Raw genomic sequence first — 22144 nt, 5'->3', positions numbered from 1 at the left:
ATGCGACTTGGCTGAAATAGCCCAGGCACAAAAAGGTGATGACGAAATAAAGTCATACACTAATTTGAAAGAATACTGTGTGTCAAGCAAAGTCGGCTCAGTCCTATGCGATACTTAAACTAAGTACCCCAGACCATTTATCCCAAAAGAGCTTCGTCAAGCTATTTTCAACAGTTTACATAGCTTGGCGCATTCTGGTACGGAAGCATCTATAAAACTGGTCAAGTCCAGATACTTTTGGCCTAGTTTAGATAAAACGATTAAACAATTCTGCGCAGAATGTGTAGTGTGTCAACAATCAAAAGTTCACAGACACACAAAGTCTGCAGTCCAAGAATTTGAGTTACCATCTGCACGTTTCCAGACGGTACATATCGATATCGTTGGCCGCTTGCCCTTAACACGCAATGAGTCCGACCCTTACCTGAGCCCTTATAAATATTTGCTTACTTGCATCGATTGTGCAACTCGTTGGATCGAAGTACAGCCTATGACTGAGATAATTGCACAGTCGGTAGCAGAAGCGTTTATCAATGCATGGATATCTCGATTTGGAGTCCCGCTGCATGTTGTAACTGACAGAGATAGTCAGTTTGAGAGCGAATTGTTCCAGGAATTAGCCAAGATAGTAGGTTTTTACTGATTGAGGACAAATTTGTATCACCCTCAAAGTAACGGGATGATCAAAAGAGCACACCGTACCCTTAAAGCGGCAGTAATGGCTCGAAAAGAATCATGGATGAAAGCGATACCGGTGATTCTGCTGGGTATATGTAGCACCCCTAATGAATCAGGCTTTTCCCCTTTTACGTCTGTTACTGGAGCTCCGATATTGATTCCTCAGCAGTTGATACACAAACAGAGAGTAGGAGAAACTCCAGTTAATAACCAATACATACGTAATTTGTGTGAATGGATGTCCAAAATTGATGTACTCAACAACGGAAAAGGATATATCCATGATAGTCCCAACACATTTATACCAAAAGGTTTATCTTCCTGTGAAAAAGTATGGCTTAGAGTTGATCAAGTTAGGAAACCATTAGAAGCACTGTACTCAGGTCCTTATAAAGTTTTGACTCGATCAGATAAGCATTATCAGATCGATATGAACAACGGTACTCATACACATGTATCAATAGATAGATTAAAGCTGTACATGGAACCAACTAGTACTAATAAAATTAGACCGACTAATAAGGCACAGACAAATGACGGTACTACTAATGATAAACTTATTAAGACAGATGATACCGACAAAGTTGAAGATAAAATTGCTGACACATATAAGTCTAGATCTGGTAGGAAAGTAACATGGAAAAAGAAAAATGAGTACTTTTATTTTTAAACAAATTTAGGCAATACACATATTTAATAACTCTGTGGAGGGTACTTAACTCCATTATTTGGAGGGGGACTCATGTAGTGAACTACTACTATGATGCTGCTCCGGTATGCTTCCCTTATTTCTCTCTTTCTCCCTACTCTTCTACTTTTCCCTTCCTTCCTTCTCTCAACGTCACCAGAGGTTTCAGCCAATCGGAATAGAGGACTGTGTTGGAGGGAGATACAAAGAAGAAATCCATCTCAGACATGCAAAAACGATAGAAGCATCAACACGTGACGAACCAGTTTCCCTGGGTAAAGATTTTTATCGAAGAAATATACCATCCTCTTTGTACCTTTATATCTTGGAAACCTTTATAAAACCTCATCAATCCTAAAGTCTCGTCGCACTTAATTATAACCAATGTTTTCTTTTCCACAACCGTTCTTTTTCAGCACTCTTGTTCTCTCTCTAATGTCATGGTGCCCCAAAAAGGGGACCGACCGAAATGGTGACCCTTTTTCAAACGTCATTAAAATTTATGGTAACCACCATAGAGTATAACCATAATACTTGATTTTGCTTTTTAACTTTCATTCCAACAAAAAATTACTTCGCCAACATTTCAAAATCACTTTCAAATTTCAAAGGATCGCATCATATCAAAAGTGTCAGTCAGTTTGCTTATTAACAATGAGTGATTGTGTATTGTGGCCCTTCGAAATTTTTTTTTTTTTGTACAAGGGAGTCACCACTTATCAAAACCTGAAGGCCACTCGAGGATAAGGGTTAATGAGTATACTGTAGTCATTGGGACAACAGTGTGGTAATCATTAGTGGTGGAAATTTGATAAATTAGACTCAACAAGAACTTGTTTACATTTGACTTGAAGAGAACTATATTGTAGTCAGCTGGAAAGCAGACCAGTGGAACAAAGTTCCACATGCGGGCAGTTTTAGGAAAGAAGCTTTGTTCATGGAATCCAACTTTAGATTTAGGCACAGATAGTATTGATAATGGTTGTAGCTAGAAAAGTGATTTTTTTTTTTGTGAAAGTTTAACAAGGGGGGGGCATAGATCAGAGCTCAGACGAGCACTTGCTATTAAAATAATGATGAAACAAAGACAGGCTAGCAACATCTTATCTGTGGGAAAGAAGTTGCAGGGGAGAAAAAAGAACATCGCCTACCAGGTTTCGAAGCCAGTTTTGAACTCTGTCAAAGCAGGATAGGGCACTCTGAGCAGCTCTTACCCAAATGTGGCTACAGTACCCCATCCTATGACGTACATGGCTCTTTCGAAATGGATCCTATTATAAAATGTATTCTAAAAACATGTTTGAAAAAAATACAACCTTTCAGATTTGTTTAACTAATCATAAAATTCTTTGTTTGTGTTGTGTCTCTGGGCCGGGCGTTTTTTGCGAGAGGGACACAGTCGGTCGTCACCGGAGAGAGGCCTGAGTATCGTGTGAATAACTTTTCTGTGCAAGCCTTTTTCTTGAATATTATTTTTTTTTTATTTATCGCCTTGTCAGCCCGTCTATTTCGGGTAAACATTGTGCTTTAAGCGACAAATAAATATTTATATAGATTTATTTTCATACGGACACTTCCCTCCCCACTTTTCGTGATCTGCGAGATCTCGTGGGGATTTCCGGTTTGAAGGGCTAAGTGAGCCCTTTTTTAATGTGACTTCAGACGCATCGCACGCGTTTTTCCTCGCTCCGATCAATCGCCCCCCCCATACAGCATGAGATTTTTTTTACCTAGTTAATAAAACATATTCAGCGTAATACGTTGTTATGTCGATTTAATTTGAGTTGAAACTGCCTGCCTGACGCACGATTTCTTCAGTCTGACGGCCGATGTATCAACGCTGATGCTGAAGCAAAATTTCTAAGAATAAATGCCGAGGAGCAGAACAGTAAAAAAAATCTCTGGTTCCTGTATTGAGTGGGTTATCGGACACGGAGCAGCAGAATTCTCAACCACGTGGCTACATGAGTGTAGCAACAGACTTTCTACATTACACGGATTATAAACTCTCTCCGCGTTGCCGACCTTGGACAATATGTCTGCCTCTCCTTCCTACCACACGCGGTCGGAAGTTTCGCACTCAACCAAGTCGTCCACTTCAACACGTGCTAATACCAAGGCTCATCTTGCCCTCATCGACAGTGAGGCAGACCTGGAAGAGGAGCTCGAAATGCTGCGCATTAGGGCGAAAGAAGTGGCAATAAAAACTAAACTAAAAAAAAAAATAAAGGCCCGGAAAGACGCGGCTCTCACAGCCACCGGCTCCAACAGAGACAAGGATTCGGTTGTCTCCTCTCGCAGCCACAAAACCGGCTCGAGGCTCGACCCAACCCCCCTCGACGCCGTGCAGCGCACCGCCGACTATATCATCAGCCAGAACTCCCTGAAGCAGTCGGAGAAACCAGTTCCCTCTCCTCTCGGGCAACACTATCAGCCTCCTCCCTCTAATCAAACTTCGGACCTGTTACTATACATGGCTCGTCGGGAAGTGCTCTCCTCAAATCTAAGGAAATTCTCAGACCAACCGAAAGACTACAAGGCCTGGAAGTACTCCTTCCTTAATGCCATCTCAGGACTGAAAATCTCCCCACGGGAGGAGATAGACATGTTGGTCAAGTGGCTCGGTAGACACTCCTTGGACCAAGCCGACAGACTCAGGACAGCACACTTTAACCAACCAGAACGAGGACTATCGGAGATATGGAGGAGGCTGGATAGGTACTACGGAACTGTCGAAGTCATCGAAAGCTCCATTTTCAAAAGACTTGAAGCATTCCCTAAAATCACGAGAGACTACACGAAGCTCGGAGACTTAAGTGATCTGCTCGCCGAGGTTGAAGCTCTCAAGGAAGGCGGAGATTTACCCGGCCTTTCTGCTTTAGACTCTGCCCATGGCATCTGGCCAATAGTTGACAAGCTTCCGCCCTCTATAGGAGACAAGTGGGCATCGTATGGTGCGAAATACAAACGACAGCACCAAGTGTCGTTTCCCCCATTCTCCGCCTTTACCGCGTTCATAAGACAGCAAGCGGAAGACCGAACGGATCCTAGCTTCTACCGGACGAGAGACGTCCAACCCTTTCAAAGGCCAGAGAAAGTGAACCAAGTCTCGGTTCATAGGATCGAAGTAAACACAAAGGACTGCAACCGCCTTTGCCCCATCCACCAGACACCTCATCCTCTTCGAAACTGCTGGGCCTTTAGGAAGAAACCCTTGGCCGAAAGAAAAGACATCCTCAGACGAAATGGGATCTGTTTCAGATGTTGTTCCACCACAAAGCATGCGGCTAAGGAATGCGACGCCATCGTTGAGTGCTCAGAGTGTGGCAGTGACAACCACGCAACTGCCATCCATCCACATTCGACACCTCAACGAACCGACACCAAACCCTTGCCATTGCACGGCGGGGAGAGGGAAAATGTATCGACAAACTGTTCACAGATCTGCGGAGACGCACTGAACGGGCGGTCCTGCTCAAAGATCTGCCTCGTGAACATATGTTTAAGGGGTCAAGAGAAATCACTCAAAGCGTATGCTGTGATCGACGAGCACAGCAACAAATCCCTGGCTCGCTCCGAACTCTTCGACTATTTCAATGACCAGAGCCCCACTTCAACCTACACCCTAAGGACCTGCGCCGGAACCACGGAAGCATCAGGCAGGAGAGCCCTAGGTTACAGTGTGAAATCGCTCGACGGAAAGGCCACCTACACCCTGCCAACTCTGATCGAGTGTAACGACATTCCGGACAACCGATCAGAGATACCAACACATGAAGTGTTTCGAAATCTCCCTCACTTAGCGGCCATCGCAAACAAGGTACCTGCACTGGATCCGGAGGCACCCATCTTACTACTCCTGGGGCGAGATGTGATTGAGGCTCACAAGGTGCGAAAGACTATTAACGGCCCACCTGGTGCTCCCCACGCACAAAAACTGGACCTGGGATGGATTGTGGTAGGCGATATCTGCCCCGGTAGAACGAGAAACAGAAAGGTGAGTGTTTTCTTCACTAACACGCTCTGTAGAAGCTCCCCTTCTACCTTTGAACCATGCCCTAACTTAATCCACGTTAAGGAAACATACGGTCCCCTAGCTGTGGTACAACAGCCCGAACATCAAAGGTTGGGTCACTCAGTATTCCGACTCACGAAGGAAGATGAAACTCTAGCACCCTCTGTCGAGGATCTCAGATTCCTAGAGATCATGGACCAAGATTTAAAAAAGGACACCGACAACAGTTGGGTAGCCCCACTACCTTTCAAACCCTTCAGACAACGGCTCCCAAACAACAGAAACCAGGCTATCAACAGGCTTCTGTCCCTTTCTCGACAGTTCGACAAAAAACCGCAGTTGAGAAACGATTTTATTCTCTTTATGGAGAAGTTGCTAAAAAATAAGCATGCTGTGGTTGCCCCTCCCCTAGCCACTGAAGAGGAAAGATGGTATCTTCCCATGTTTGGAATATACCACCCCAAGAAGCCCGGAAAGATCAGAGTGGTGTTTGACTCCAGCGCGCAGTACAATGGGGTATCGCTCAACGATACTTTATTGACTGGGCCTGATCTTATCAATCCACTAGTAGGCGTCCTGATGCGTTTCCGAAAAGACTTAGTCGCGGTTATGGCGGACATAGAGCAAATGTTCTACTGTTTCCGGGTGAAGGAAGAGCACAGGAACTTCCTGCGATTCCTTTGGTTCAAAGACAACGACACTACCAAAGCTGTCGCAGAATACCACATGAACGTCCATGTGTTCGGAAACAGGCCTTCACCAGCAGTGGCGACATACTGTCTTCGGCAGTCAGTGCAACAAGGACACCCTGACTCCGACCAGGCTGTTAGAGAATTCGTGGAACGAGACTTTTATGTAGACGATGGCTTAAAGTCCGTTCCCACCGTCGAAGACGCAATTTCCCTACTGAAGAAAACTAAATCTGTCTTAGCTGAATCTAACCTAAGACTACACAAGATTGCGTCCAACAAGAGTGCCGTCATGGCAGCATTCCTTCCTGAAGACCATGCCACTGAAAGCAAGGACCTTGACCTGGAGGACGAAGCAGCACCAGTGCAGCGCAGCCTCGGGCTTAATTGGGATTCAAAAGGCGACCACTTCTTTTTCACGGTGGATGACCCCAATAAACCCTATACGCGGAGAGGCGTTCTGTCGACCATCAACAGCCTCTACGACCAACTTGGATTTGTGGCCCCAGTCACGGTTCAAGGCAAGTTTATTTTGAGGACCCTGACCATGGACAACAACGATTGGGATGCTCCACTACCACCACAAAGGCATCAGGTATGGACTGCGTGGAGGGACTCCCTGAAGGACTTGCACAACCTACGGATACCCAGGTCTTATGCCACTATGTCCCCTTCGACCGCGATAGGTAGAGAGCTTTGCATTTTTTCAGACGCTTCTACCAAGGCCATTGCAGCTGTTGCTTATTTAAGGCTGACCTTTAGAAATGGAAGCTGTGAAACTGCCTTCGTCATGGGAAAAACCAAGTTAGCCCCCCAGCCCGAGGCTTCCATACCAAGATTAGAACTATGCGCAGCCGTGCTAGCTGTGGAACTAGCGGACCTTGTACACCAGGAGCTGGACATGGAAGTTGACACCACCTTCTACACGGATAGCAAAGTGGTCCTTGGCTACATCCACAATGAGGTGAGACGCTTTTACGTCTATGTTGCCAATCGGGTCCAGAGGATACGCCGCACGTCCAAACCCCAACAGTGGCACTATGTGCCCACCGACCAAAACCCAGCAGACTGTGGAACTAGGTCGGTTCCTGCTATCCGACTTCACGATGCACCATGGCTAAATGGGCCAGCATTTTTATCTCGAACCTCGACGCCTGATGATGGTAACCAGACTTATCACCTAATCGACCCCGATCAAGACACTGAGATCCGTCAAGTGGTGTCGACATTCACCACCCACACCTCTTCTTCTTGTCTGAACTCTGAACGCTTTGAGAGGTTTTCATCGTGGATTGCCGTTACGCGAGCTGTAGCCCATTTAATACATATTGCACGAACATTCAACAAGAGAAATACGATCAACAAAGCCTGCAACGGATGGCATTGCTGCAGAACACTTACAGTGGAGGTGCTTAACCAAGCAAAAAACATCGTGGTCAAAGCAGCACAAAGATACGATTATGCCACAGAGATTAACTGTCTCGAGGAGTCGAAAAAACTGCCCTCGGACAGCACAATCAAGACTCTAGATCCATTCATAGATGAACAGGGTCTCCTCTGAGTTGGAGGGCGCACGCGAAGAGCAGGACTTTCCCAGGAAGAGATGCATCCCATCATCATCTCCGGAAAACATCACGTGGCTACACTGCTAGTGCGACATCATCATCAGAGTATCCATCACCAGGGACGTCATTTGACAGAAGGTGCGGTTCGGGCAGCTGGCTTCTGGATCGTCGGTGGCAAGAGATGCGTCAGTAGAGTAATTCATTTCTGTGTCAGATGCAAGCGGCTCCGGGGATCTGTGCAAGTTCAGAAACTATCCAACCTACCAGAGGATCGCATGGATTTCAGTCCTCCCTTCACCAACGTGGGCATGGATGTGTTTGGACCTTGGCCAGTTACCTCTAGACGAACCAGGGGAGGTTTGGCTCACTCCAAACGATGGGCCACCATTTTCACATGCATGACCACCAGGGCAGTTCATATAGAAGTATTGGAGTCTCTCGACACCTCGAGCTTCATTAATGCTCTGCGCAGATTCCTCGCCGTCAGAGGTCCAGTCAGACTTCTCCGCTCGGATCAAGGCACCAATTTCGTGGGAGCTAAAAAAGAATTGAGAATAACATCCAATCTAGATTACGACGCAGTTAAAAACCATCTAGCAAGTTCAGGCTGCACTTGGCTGTTTAACCCTGCTCATGCACCCCATATGGGTGGAGCATGGGAAAGGATGATTGGTATAACAAAAAGAATCCTCGACGCTATGCTGGCGCAACACAACAGCACTCGGCTGACCAATGAGGTGCTCACCACCTTTCTGGCAGAAGCAGCAGCCATTATCAACTCTAGACCGCTTGTGCCGGTTTCTACCGACCCAGAGGACCCAGCACTGCTAACCCCAGCAACTCTACTCACACAGAAAGTTGGATCGCTCTCAGCACCACCTGGTGAATTTAATTCTAAAGATGCCTCTAGGAGGCAGTGGAGACACGTTCAACACCTAGCCCAAACCTTCTGGAAGAGATGGAAAACCCAGTATCTCCCTCTGCTACAGACCCGCTGGAAATGGAGGGAAAGCACCCCGAATCTGTTCCCTGGAAATGTGGTGCTTCTCAAAGACAAAGAATGTAAGAGGAATGAGTGGCCACTAGGGTTGGTAACTAAGGTCATTCCCAGCAAAGACGGAAAGGTTCGCCAGGTGGAGCTAAAGGTCCGAAAGGGTGACTGTATCAGACATTTTGTTAGGCCCATCACAGAGACTATCCTTTTAGTGCCTGCTTCAGAACCCGTCGCATAACATGTTCCCTTACACTTGAGATACAATTTCATAAATGACATTGGACGGGGAGTGTTGTGTCTCTGGGCCGGGCGTTTTTTGCGAGAGGGACACAGTCGGTCGTCACCGGAGAGAGGCCTGAGTATCGTGTGAATAACTTTTCTGTGCAAGCCTTTTTCTTGAATATTATTTTTTTTTTATTTATCGCCTTGTCAGCCCGTCTATTTCAGGTAAACATTGTGCTTTAAGCGACAAATAAATATTTATATAGATTTATTTTCATACGGACACTTCCCTCCCCACTTTTCGTGATCTGCGAGATCTCGTGGGGATTTCCGGTTTGAAGGGCTAAGTGAGCCCTTTTTTAATGTGACTTCAGACGCATCGCACGCGTTTTTCCTCGCTCCGATCAATCGCCCCCCCATACAGCATGAGATTTTTTTTACCTAGTTAATAAAACATATTCAGCGTAATACGTTGTTATGTCGATTTAATTTGAGTTGAAACTGCCTGCCTGACGCACGATTTCTTCAGTCTGACGGCCGATGTATCAACGCTGATGCTGAAGCAAAATTTCTAAGAATAAATGCCGAGGAGCAGAACAGTTTGATAAAAATAAAATGTCAATGTCAAGTATTGCAATCGCAAGTGTTGTGACGAACTCTGAGCACTATTACCCTCTCGATTAAAATACCCTCAACAAACCCGACAAGCAGCAAAATCCCACCCCTACACTGTAGAGATCCCTATATGCCATAAAGCCTTCTATTCAAATACCTTTTTACCGTCGGACTGCTACACTTTGGAATTCCCTCGCGGGCCCCTGCTTCTCTGACTGTACTGACTTGCAGAAATTCATGTAATGTGAACAGACATCTTGCTGCCCAACTCCATAAATAGTATCCCTGCAAATCTGGTCCCAAATAGTAACCCCCCACGATTAAGTGGCCCTGTGCCTTGCTTGGGGGTGAAACGACAAAAAAAAAAAAAAAACTTATATAACAAGCAGAAATGTCTTTTGTGATACAGTAAAATGTCAATGATGTTTTTAAAATCTGTGAGAAACTCTTATCCAGAAAACACAGGATAAAAACTAACAAAATGTCCATCCAACTAAACCAGTGGTTCTCAACCTTTTTTTTTTACCCATGGACCATGTTTGTCTTTGGACCTCCGGAAATATTACATGAATCTCTAAGGTCCATTTGAACCCTGGTTGAGCACTACTGAAGTAAACAAATCTCTTTCTTGTCTGTTCAACTTATTGGAATTTATAATTTATAAGGAACTCCTAAATTCGTCAGTGGTTGCTTTTAAAAGTAACTATTTGCTTGCCTCCCCATGAAGGCAAAGTCGGATACAAAATCAATTCTTAATGTGATGAAAACCAAGTTTCTCAAAAGTATGAGGATAAAAATATAAAAAAGAAAATGTCTAACTTTTTTCCTCCACTGACTGAGAACAGAAAACATGAAGTTTACTATCAGAACAGATACTACACTTTGTTCCTTTGTATGAATTGGATAAAATATAACCTAATCTCTTCAGAGTTATGTGAATTAGTCTATATAAACTCAAATTCTCTGGAGTTCAGTTTCAATTCCTTCTTTCGCAGTTAGTCTACCATTGTAGACAATGGTTTGAGTGCGTTGTCACAAAGACCCCAGCAAGCTGTTGCAGATAGTCATTCCTCTTTTCCCAGTTTCACCATTTCGGTTGATGTAATCCTTACTGCATTGTGGCAGATACCTCAAAAGGAAATTCACAGAAAAGAGCCATTCTTTTAAAGATGGAGTCTCCGAATCATCAAAGACAAGAATACAAAAATGTTAGCTGAACAGTGTTCATTAAGATAAGTTTTTTGTGAAAGCACATCTATGCAAAATACCTAGTTCTGTATATTCACCATTTTCCATCACATATCATTCTTTATGGCTAGTTTAGGGAGAAATTGAATGCATACTAGACACTATCCTTGGGTGTCTTCAGTCTCTCTGTACAGTGGTTTGTCAGAAATTCTGACATGAAGATACTTCTCATCGAAAATAAACCGTGAACAATTATTAAAATTTTGAATGGTTAATAACACCACTCGTAACCTAATCAAAATAACATAATACAGTAACAACTATTTGGATATTATGAACCTAGCAAGATAGATTTTATTCATCATAAATACATAAATACATAAAAAAACTTTGCATTCAAACATTTTTAACCTAACAAAACGTTCTTCTTCTGATTTTGCAGACTTTTAATTCAACATTTTTTTCACATATAAATCCATAATTTAATAACAGGCAAATACAAAACAATGTCTTCTATGTAACATTATTCTGTACTTTCACTTAACATTTTAATAATTCTATTTATTTTTTCATTTTGAACTGTTATTTTACAACACACAGTTGAACAATTACTCTTGAAACATCTTTTGTTTATACACTGCACAATTTAAAACTATTCTGTAAAAATGGATATCGAAACAATCACTGATGCAGCAATCCAGGATAGCATAGAAATTAGAATAGGGTGCTCCCTGCTTTGTCAAGAAGTAACAGTAACCACCTGAGAATAATTGTCAATCATTATCAATCATTATCATAACAGTGACCAACAGTGCCCACCACTGGATGTCAGTACTGTTGCAGACCAGGATATAAATACCCTAACTCGCTACAAGAAAAAATAATAAAACGAATTGAATGAAGGAAACAAAGAACTCAAATGCTGGAATAAAATAAACATGTCGTTTATTTTCTGTTGAGAAATGAAAGTCTTGGGTGTACACGTGTTCATTCGGCCGTTGACGACTACGCGTGTGGAAGGAAAGGGGAATGCAATAGAAAAACGCGAAGTGGCAAGCCGGCCTGTAGAAAGAGAGGGTTAAGCTCAGTAGAGAGTTGCGCACATGTCTGTGTTGATGGACCAAAGCCAAAGGGGGATAGAGTGAGAAAGTCAATCCAGTTCATGGAGAGAGAAAGCATATAAAGTGTACATACTGTCTGTTGGCTTTTTGTCCCACATAGTAGCAAGTGGTGTGAAGCACACGCATGCCTGCTGAAAAGGCACGCTATCGGTCTGTAGACCGCCCAGCTTTTATACTTGTTTCCAGTGGTCTTTTGCGCATGTGTGGATTTCCTTTGAAAGGAAGTGACGTCGTGCATCTGTGCTTACATGTGCGTACGTGTGCGCGTATGTGAGTACATGTGTGTGCGTTAGCGTGTGTGTGTGTGTATACACGTGAATGTGAATATATGTTTGTGTGTGGACGTGCGCGCGTATGTTTGTGTGCGCGTATGTATATGACAAGTAATATAGCTTGAGATGTGAACGCATGTTTTTGTGTGAGACTAGAAAGGGCTCGCGCAGTACCATACAATGGATGACAGTGCATGAATATTGAAGACAGGCTATTTCACTTCAGAGCAGTCCAATGGTGTTCAACACTGGTCATGATCGATACTGACTAACAGTGACCAAGTGTAAGTGACCACCTAAAAATACCAATGACCACCAGTTCTCTCCATTGAAGACAATCATTTTAGAGCAGTCCAGTGGAGGCCGATACTGGTTATGGCTGACAGTAAATGCTGGGAACCAACAATGACAAGCATAAAAGCCGCCAGTGTCCATCAGTAAATGCAAGTAAATGTAAGTAACTGCCTTAAAGTATCACTAACCACCAGTGACCATCAGTATCCGCAACAGACATCCAGTGATAGTTAGTAGCCCGACAGTTGAAGATAACCGATTTCAGTTCAGTGCAGTCCAATGGAGGCCGACACTAATCATGGTCACCAGTAACTGCCAATTTTAAAGGCAGCCAGTGCCCGCCAGTACCCACAAGTAATCGCCTAAAACTAACACAAATCGCCAGTGCTGAAAATGACAGCTAGTTGCTTCCGCTAGCTGCCACTGCCAGAAAATGACCAACAGTAGAAGCCAGATAATTTCATTTTTGGCCATGACCACCAGTGACTAATATATTCCAAGTCTGACAAATGGGGTTTGATTTGTTTTCAGGGAAAGGGGAGTGGTTACCGAATAAGTTCTAGCTTTGTGCCGTACTTTCACTGGATAACACTGGTACACAGGTCCTGCTAGTCTTAGATATAACTCCTACTTTCTCACATGCTGGGAATATGTTGTGTATCAGTGAGTAGAAAACAATATGCAGATATCAAATATAGAATAGCTTTCATTAGGTACAATAACATAAGTCCGTACTGAGTAGCAACAACTGATAATTTGACAAGTAAACCACGAAATGTTTGTATTCCAACTTGTAGCTTCAACTGACTTCAAGCAGTTTTACTCTCTTCTATATAAATAAAGCATTAGATGTATTTGTGTCTGTATGAAAATATTCAACCAATAAACTCTTAAACTGCTGGTCACATAACATTGAAATTAACGGGAAATAGTAATCATACACCAAGGATGGTTTATAACAAGTAAAATGCGTAAAGAAATATGCGGCAAGTTGAAATGCAAAGCGTTCATTTCAAGTTGCTGACATATTTCTATTAGTTTTGCGCATGCTCAAATTCATTCATAGCTTGAAATGGTTTTATTTTAAATCTTTCTCATCTATCTGTCGATAGCTCAAACAGTAAAGAACATGACTAGACAGATAAATGTGTTTACTTCAATTCTAGCTGATGGCACCTAAGTTATTATTTTTAACGTCTCTCAATTCTGGTTGTTTTGGTATTGAACTTGATTGCAAACCAAGCAGGAATTTGATGATAAATAATGACAAACTTGTAACTGCCATCTCAAGTTTGTCACAAATATTCTTCAGTTCAGGTCAGTAATGGTATGAAAGAGACTGGGTTTCATTGACTGCTGTCTTGGGCATTTGTTACTGAGCAGAAATTAGGTTTTGTTAAGAACCCCCCCCCCCAGAAAGTCTGAATCGTAACAAGGGAGGTAACTATTATTTGAAAACTGAAAATCTTAGGCCGGTGTTGAATATTTCATTAAAGTTTTCTTTTACTTCTCAAACATCGTTAGAAAAGTAATTATTATTTCCCCCCCCCCCAATTGACCATTAAACTATGCTATAGTACATCTTTTTTTTTTTTTTTTTGCTTTTACTGGATTCCAGGACAGAATTAATCTAGTTTAGTGGAGTATCCAGTTTCATACTATTACTTGAGGTAACATCACTTTTGGGCTAGGAGCACAGTGTAGTATCTGTTCTGATGCTACACTTCATCTTTTCTGTCCTCTGTTGGTGGAGGAGAAATCTTTCCTGACTGAGACAATTTTAATTTTTCTTCCTATCCAGAATACCACTTTTTGGGGAGCTGGACTTTCCCTGCATTAAAAACCGACCTTGTGTCTAACTCTGTCCTCGTGAGGAAGAAAATAAATAGGAACATCATTTGGAGAAGGTGCACATTCGTCTTAAAAACCAGTGTGGGTTAGGCATAGCAAAGAGATCTTATTAAGACTACAAACACTGCGATTTTTGAATATTTAGTCAAGGCTTATTTCTAGGGAAAAGTATCCTAATGCCAGGTTGTCCTAATAAACTCCTGTAGAGAGAGACAGTATTATAGATTTAATATCATGCCAGCTAGTTGAAGGAGAGAATAGTTCAGTTCTGTTTACACGTGTTTATAGCTAGTAGCCATTGGTATGAAGGAAGCCGGTTAAAGGAGGAAGAAAAGGCAAAGTCTTCAGTGTATTAATGTGTTGGCGTGGGTGTGTGTCAGTGTATGTTCTGAAGCATGATAAAGAATGTTCGTTTGTGCACTGCACATGCAAATAAATGCTAGTTAGAAGAGAGCGATTGTTAGTTTGTTGTACTCACGTTCGGCCGAGGGCCAAAGCCTCTCGGCGATGTGTGATGCTTGGCAGAGGAGTGAGAAAGAGAAGAAGAGGGTTTCAGATTTTGCCTTTTATGTATTCGGTCATGTGATAGAGAGCTAGCTTTTGATTGGACAAGCCAGGAGGAAATGGATTTCAAATCTCGAATCGTGAGAGTTAGTTCCTGCCTGTGATATAGCGAGTGTCAGTTGCTACAGTAGACACTTGAGAATAATGTCTAGTAGGCATTAAAAGTTTGTGAAACGATTTGCATATGAGTATGCAAGATTCACAGTTCTGATTATCACATTTTTTATGCCTTTATAAAATCTTGTGCACAATTATAAAAATGTCTCTTGCCTTGTCGGCGGAACCACAAATTTACTGACTACAACCACATGCAGAGGAGTAACTCTGCCTTCCCCAAAATTGGGCCAGTTTATAGGCTATGGGTAAAAACCCATGATTCTTTAGAAAGGGATCTGGTGGCTGAGCTATTCTTCCACTTCATCCCTTACTTCAGCTAGACAGGAGATCGGAGAGGCCTGGGCTAATGAACTAGCTGGTCACATCATGCTAAAGGACAGAGGTTATCTCCCTTGTGGTATATTATAAGCAGAGTTATCTCCCATTACCTGATTTGTTTGCAGTGTCTATGTTAAATTTTTAGCGAAGTCACTAAATCACGGCCTGAATTTATTGTGGGAGAAAAAATTCTGTCTAGAAATTGAAAAAATCTTTTTTCAATTATTGTTAAATATTATTTTCTGAGGAATCTTTTCAAGTTAAAATATATTGAGAAATACACATTTTGTATTGAAAAATTCACATTTTAAATATGCAGACATTTGGTTAAGTTATCCAATATGGCTCCAAAAGACGGTCATTTTAGATAACTTGTTTTTTTTTTTTTTTACTTAATGTTTACATATTTGAAATTTGTACTTTTTTCTCCCAATAAACTCATGCAGCGATTTAGTGACGTTGCCAAACTTTTTAACATGCCGACATGTTTTTTTTCAGCATTTCTCATGCATGATTAAACCTTGCTGTTTTTAATCTTTTTTTTTTTTTTTTTCACTGAAATATGATTTTATGTAAAAAATATGTTGTTTGTGAAAAATCAGAAAACGTCCATTACACTGTAAATAATTTTAGACGATTGTATTGAGATTTCATCTGTATAAAAACACAGAATGAGTTAATTGGGAAAGAACAAAAAACAAAAAAACAAAAAAAACAAAAAATTTGTCTTTATCTAGAATTCCTCCTATATTAAACAACAAAATAAAGAAAAAATTGTATTTTTAAGTGATTAATGGAAATTCGTAGGCATTATAACATAAATCTGACAAGTTTTGAATTATTGTGGAGTTATCTTCCTTGTTTCTGGGGAGTTTTTCAAAATGGCGAATGAGACTGACACTCGTTTGATTTTCTTTTTTAAAAATAAAACTACTTGATCAATATATAGCATACGTATGATTTTTGGAATATTATATTTTCGTTTGTCACGGCTACATACTTCATACAGATTTTTCTTTATTTCTATTTTTTTTTAATATAGGGAGGATTCTATACAAGTACCAAACAGCTACTTTTGTGTTTAAAAAATACTTTGATTATCAAAATTAGAGTAAAATACAAGATAAGTTTTTAAAAATCTATAATTGTATCAAGTTAGGTATGTGTGTAATATATAGGATTTACTCCTAAACTAATTAACTACTCATTATGAATTTTAGAACACAACTGATGGACGTATGGGTGGGTAATGTGGGCTATATTTAATTGCTTTTTTTCAATTTAGTTTTATGCAAACAAGGCAAACATAGATGATGGTGAAAGTTCCTTATAAAAAGTTCAGATACCTTTTTATTAGGCATGAATCTATATAATACAAAAACACAAATAAACCTAGAACCCCATCCTCCAACATAGACCCTACTACCATATCTCCTTCTCCAACATCAGGGGTCTACATTCCAACCTTCCAGAGGTTGAAACACAATTACAGGAGACGAAACCAGACATATTCTTCCTAAGCGAAACTGGCATAGGGCCGACCACTTCCCTAAACGAGTTCATAATTAAAGGATACTCTAACTTAACATCTAAATCTGACCTCCAAGATCGCCATGGGCATGGAATGTGTGCCTACATTAAAGATGGCTTTCTGTGTGGTAGGGATATCTCCAGAGAAGACCCTAATTTACCTTATATGTGCTTCTGGAGTGCACTTGCTTACACCACCGCATTTATATTTGCCCTCTATCACCCCCACAAGAGCAGAGTTACTATCTTTAAGAGTATATCTAACAAAATTGACCACATTCTGTCTGCTCCCCCTTCAGCTAACATTCACATTTGTGGTGACTTCAGTGTCCACAATGTGGAATGGTTGACCCACTCAAATAATACAGATGATGAGGGGAGGTTCTGTTATGATTTCATCATTGCTTATGACCTCACTCAGATTGTTCACGAACCAACCCATGTGCCCAATACTACCGGACAGTATGCAAGCCTTCCAGACCTTTTTCTCACAACTTCCCCTGAGCTATGTTCATATACCGTTCTATCCCCTCTGGGACCACTCGGTTGTATCAGTTAAAATAAAAATGAAATGTAATAAGTCTTCAGATGTACCTTTCCACCATACAGTATATCGATACTCTATTGCTGACTGCGATAGCTTCTGTACATTTATATCTGATCTACCTCTGCATTCCATGTTTAAAAAGGACGTGTCCTCTATAGTATCAGACCTGACCAAATGGTTAATTGTAGGCATAGACTGATTCATACCATCCAAAAAATTCCAACAAAAACCTAACAGCCAGCCATGGTTCTCCACAGAATGTGCTGCTGCCATCGCGCACAGAAATCACTTTTTCCATAGCTACCAACGTAATAGATGTACTGAGACTAAAGCTGCTTTCAGAACTGCCAGCAACCACTGTAAAAGAGTAATAAAACATGCAAGAGAGCTATATGCTCAGTCCGTTAAATCCAAAGTAGCTGAGCAGCAGCAGCAAATAGCAAACAGGATCCTAAACAGAAGTGTGCATTCTATCCCAATCATCATCAATGGACCTGCGGTCATCTCGTCAGCATCAGAAAAGGCCAAACTATTTGCCAAGAACTTTGCAGCTAATTCTACCCTATGCGATGAAGGCCATCAACTCCCCGTATTTCCTCCTATAACAGACAACACGCTATGCAACATACAAATATCTGTGCGTGAGGCCATCAAGCTAATCAAGAACCTTGATTCCAGTAAAGCAACTGGCCCTGACGGCATTCCAATTATAGTGTTGAAAAAGCTTCAACCAGAACTTGCACCCATACTTACAAAACTGTTTAAGTGTTGCCTTAAGGAAAAGTGCTTTCCATCACCCTGGAAAACAGAGAATTCAGGTGATAAATCATCTCCCTCTCAGTACAGACCAATAAGTCTCCTGTGTATCATGAGTAAGTTGCTGGAATCCATATTAAATAAAGAAGTAGTCAATCACCTCAGCAGAAATAACCTTCTTAGTGACATGCAGTATGATTTCCGTTCTGCTAGATCTACAGCAGATGTGCTAACGGTTATATTTGATAGGATTAGTGAATCTCTCGAAAAAGGCTTCCTTTCTAGGGCAATTGCTCTTGACATATCAAAGGCCTTTGATAAGGTATGGCATAAAGGCCTACTTCACAAGATTTCCAGCTACGGTATAACTGGAAATGTTTTCTCAATAATTAAATCATTTCTCTCCGATAGGTTCATAAGAGTAGTGGTTGATGGTCAGAAATCAGAGGCCCACAGTATTAATGCTGGAGTCCCTCAGGGATCTATCCTGGGCCCAACTCTCTTCCTGATCTACATCAATGATCTCCCAAAACATACTTAAATCATTCGTCGACATCTATGCTGATGACACGACCATCTATGGCAACACATCAAAGGCCGTAAATGACAAAGTTCTCTCTGATTCTCTCTCCTCTGATCTTGAGCACGTGGTACAGTGGAGGAAGAAGTGGCTGGTTACTTTTAATGCATCTAAAACCCAGCTCCTATCTTTACACCATCAACGCTCTGATCCCCATCTGGCATAAATTGAAATGGATGGCTCTCGTCTTGGGGAGGCTCCATGTTTTGACAAGCTTCTGTGATTGACCTTTATTCCTGATCTGAAATGGAACACGTACATCAAATCAATTGCCAAGGTCGCTGGAAAAATGGCGGGATCCTTCTACTGCTCTAGTAGATATCTCATTGCTGATGCAATTCTCTATCTATATAAAAGCCAAGTACGTCCAAGGATGGAGTACTGCTGCCACATCTGGGCAGGAGCTACAAAAACAGCCTATCTTGCCTTGAGAGAACAAAATAGACTGTAGCTTAGTGGGAGTTGCCCTTTTCTCTTCCCTGTAACCTCTCTCCCACAGAAGAGACGTTGCGAGCCTGTCATTGTTCTATCGTTATTTCCATGGCAAGTGCTCATTTGAGCTCCAATCTCTGGTCCCCCCTTGCCAATCTTTCATGAAAAACACCACCCTTTGATATAGTTTCGCTTTCATATATTGTTATAACAATATAGATCATTGCTGTAATTGCATGAAAAAGGAACTTGTAGTAATTTCAACATGCAGCGGTTCTCTACTGAAGGAAGAAGTCAGCAAAATGTAATGTAAAAAAAAAAAAGGAACATTCAAAAGAAACAGGGCAAAAACAAAGGAGAACATTGTCTGCCAAGAGGTGCTGGACTGAAGGAGTAAATTAAAAAGTGTCTCTTAAAATGTGATTATATTATTTGTATTAAACTATGTAACACAATGATATTTTTCTGGGTATTTATAAGTACTTATTAATTTATCTCATTTGGGCCAGTTCTATATTTAAAATACAATGGGCATTATTTTCATAGAAATATTAATAAACTTATATTTACTGCGTGTTATTGTTTTTCTGTCCAAAAAACTAACTTTTTGCGCTATCTAAAAAAATATCAGCTTTATCAAAACATATTTGTTGATTAAATATATTTCTCATTCCACAGAATTTCCTCAAGTCCTTCTGGTTAATGAATATTTTCCAAATTTCAGTTTCTTTAGAGTATTTTATAAGGTTCTTAGACACAACTTTCTACTACAAAAATTCAAAGATATCAAATTTGTCTTAAACTTGATTCTAGTTATTCAATAACCATTGAACAAGGTTTCTTGAATTTCAATTTCTTCTGAAAACATTTTAAGCTTAAGCCTTAAGTTTGAGACATTTTCTAGACTGAAAATCATAATTTATGAAATGATTCTGCACCTGAAATTCAGTAATAATATGTCTTGATTTTAATCTTTGTAATAGGCGCATGTAACAGAGCATGCATGAGCGCAAGTGAAAATCGCAGCAGCTGAGGGATAACTGTCTGGCTGGCAAAAGTATTATCAGCAGCAGTTGTTAAAAACACATATGCAAATTAGCAAGCGTGCACGGGCTTGCATCACAAGAAAAAGAAAAAAAGGACAGCACGTGGTTAGGGAGAAACAAAATGCTCGCCGGGAAAGATAGACGCGTAAAGCCGAAGCTGAAAAATGGCCAAATGAGGTCGGGATTAAGTAAAACGCGTGACAGGTGATATGGATGTGTGGCGGGGAACTACTTGATATCGTGGAACTATTTTCATACGTGCAATATCCTTAACCCCTTAGCGTATGAATATAGACAATATAATTCACTTCATGCTTGGACATGGGTTGATTAACACCTACATTTCTACCCTTATGTATATATGTATAAATAAACCGGTAGTTATACAACAATATGTCTTTGTCACATTATATAACAATAAAGCATCATTATTTTACATGGCCCTGTGGTGGTGCCGAGAGACTTTTAAGCTGGTGTTGAGACGGCGGGGTTTTGTTAATCTCATGGAAGACAAAATGAACAGTAAAAAAACAAAAAAACAACAACAAGCAGGCATTGTTTGGAAAGTAATGCTTCTAAATGCCTTTTGCTAAAACAGAAAAGAAAACGAGTCAGATCTATTTATTTTTGTTTGTTCCATTGCAATGGTACCAGACAGCGTAGGGGTCTGAGAGAGGTTTGAACTGTAATGAACACGATTCAAGTGTAACGGCCACGTTATAACATAAAAGTGGTGCAAAACTGTTGTGTTTGGGAATTAATTTCTTTCTGTCCTCAGACAAGTATTCTTGTAGTTATTGTTATTTTTTTAAATAAAAAACTAAGAAGTTAGTTTAATACTTGGCATTTTTATTCGTTCTTTGTCTAAACACACACAAGGGAAATATTTGCAACTATCTTGCTACTGAAAATATTTGTAAAAGAGTTTTTTATATATATATAAAAGGGAAAGGTAGTTTGCTTGAAACATTACTGGTAAATAAATATGTAAGAATATAAGAAGGCTATAGCAATGCAGAAAACCGAGTGTTGAAGTGATGTGACATATGAACAAAACAGACAAATAAACAGAGATCTCATAAATGTTAAATCTTCGTATATCTATTTATTTTCCCAAAACCATCACAAATACAAATCAGTAAATATGGACTTACTGTTTGATATCACCGGGATGGTAGATGTCTTAATATTTCGAGAATATCATCTCTTTCTTTCTTTTTCTCAAAACATTAAAGACTTCTACCATCTCGGTTATTTCAAACCATGTCCTTATTTAATGATTTGCAGTTGTGATTGTTTTTTGAAAAAAATAGATATATGAAATGAAAAGAGGTTAAAGTAGTTTGCTTGAAGCATTGTTTGATGTGTATATAAAATAAATTTAGATTTATGGAAAGGCAGACCAATGCAGAGATGTAATGGATAAATTCATACTGAAGCAACTTAAGGTAGAATGGTGGAACCAGCCATGCAGTTTCACTTTATTGAATCAATACATGTGTGTACACACACACACACACACACACACACACACATATATATATATAAGCGAGATAAGTCACAGATTAAAGGTCAAATGAAATATCCTGTTAAATATTACATTGAGGTAATAATTTCAGGGTGATCCTAGCCCAAAAGGTAAAGCTTGCGCGAGCCTTTTCAAGTCTTACACAAAAACACACGTTCACATTTCAAGCTATATTATTTGTCGCATACATACGCGCACACAAACATACGTGCCCACGTCCACACACGTACATATATTCGTGTACATACACTCACATTCACGTGTATATACACGCTCGCTAACGTACACACATGTACTCACACACGCGCACACGTACGCACACAGATGGACGACGTCACTTCCTTTCAATGGAAATCCACACATGCACAAAAGACACTCTGGAAACGAGTATAAAAGAAAGAGCAATAAGTGGCTCCTCCTTTTAGGACCTGCTTTCGAGCTGGTCGGTCTATGGACCAACCGCGCGTACCTCACACCATTTACTACTATGTGGGACAAAAAGCTAACAGACTGTATGTACACCTTTACACTCTT

This window comes from Euprymna scolopes, chromosome 3, assembly GCF_053919585.1.
Source record: "Euprymna scolopes isolate OS-2025 chromosome 3, ASM5391958v1, whole genome shotgun sequence".
In the NCBI taxonomy this organism is placed as follows: Eukaryota; Metazoa; Mollusca; class Cephalopoda; order Sepiida; family Sepiolidae; genus Euprymna; species Euprymna scolopes.
Note: the sequence above shows the minus strand (reverse complement) of the source record.